This window comes from Scleropages formosus, chromosome 25, assembly GCF_900964775.1.
Source record: "Scleropages formosus chromosome 25, fSclFor1.1, whole genome shotgun sequence".
In the NCBI taxonomy this organism is placed as follows: Eukaryota; Metazoa; Chordata; class Actinopteri; order Osteoglossiformes; family Osteoglossidae; genus Scleropages; species Scleropages formosus.
Window position 1 is genome coordinate 13,860,199 of NC_041830.1, and position 1,397 is coordinate 13,861,595.

Genomic DNA, 1,397 nt, shown 5'->3' on the forward strand with positions numbered 1-1,397 from the left:
GGAATGAGCTCACGTGAAGGCGTCCGTCCTTCCCTTGAAATATGTTCGAACAGCTTCTGGACGGTTCAACAATGTTAAGAGTTTGTTTATAAATGAACAAACTGCCGTCGGGAGGACAGTGAGTGGGCAGAAAGTTCAATTAGTTACGTAACGAGCTCGTTGCTTAATCACAGGAGCTCTGCCTGCCTCAGGGTGTGACCGTGGTGGGAGAATGAATATATATTCGTAGTAGAAACGCACACTTTTACTTTTCAATATAAACTCACTTCAGCCCCATGAGCACATCCTTTCCAGAGGCTCATTGCAAAAAATAGCCTATTTAAAGTTCCATCTGAAAATACTGACATTTGATTTGTCCATGGGGCAAATAAACGAACGTCTGTGAATGTGAAGCGCATTACACTTAACATTAACGTGTAGTGTTTTCTATGTAAAAAAAATTCAAATGACATTTTTAATGCAATCTGAGGCTTGTACAAGTACATGTAATATAATTTTTTGCTAAAATGTTGCAGCAAAAAGTATTATAAAGGATGGCGCTTAAAGTGATTTACACTTTCTTTGCACATGATATAAGTATTATAAACTGCTTTTATGTCGTCATTGCTTTGCTTTTACTGTATTAAACAGTCGGGTGTTTCACAACAGTAGTGCAGGTTATGTGGATTTATCTGAGCTGCTGTTAACAGTAACTTTCATGGCGCTCAAACCAGTGACCCCCAGGGCCTGTTTGTTCTGGACCCAGCCGCCTCCCGCTTCCTTATCAGCGCACGTGTTATTAGCAGAACTTACTGAACCGATGTTTTCTTTCATATCGGGCCTGGGAACGAATACACGAGACAACGTTGCTCGCAGATATGTATTCTCTCCGTTTTAGATTAACGCTCTTAGTGCTTGCGCAACCTGTTGTTGTTACTCTGGTATGAATGAAGGTAAGGAGGTGGCGCTGGGGCTACACCTAGGAATATGCAGTCTGTTGGCCTTTCACGCTTGGTGTTGTGAGCAGTAAACGCTGTCTGGCACAATGTGCTCTCCTATGAGTAGATACTCACCCACTCATTACTAATATCCAGCTGTCCAAGTCAGTCATGGTGATCCAAAGCCAATCCCTAGAAACAACGCTCTAGGGGAGTCATGGTACACCAGGGCTGGGACCCAAGTCCATCGGAAGCTAGCTGCACACACTGGCACTCACCCATACACACACAAAGAGGAATTCAGAGTCACCAATCTACTTGCGATACATGTCTTCAGGCTGGTACCATCGTGGTTAGAGCTGCTGCCTTTGGACCCAAACGTGGCAAGTTTGAATCTCACCTAAAGCTGTAGCACCCTTGAGCAAGGTATGAGTATGACTAAATGGGAAGAAACAGGAGCACCTGGAAGAAGCCAATGCA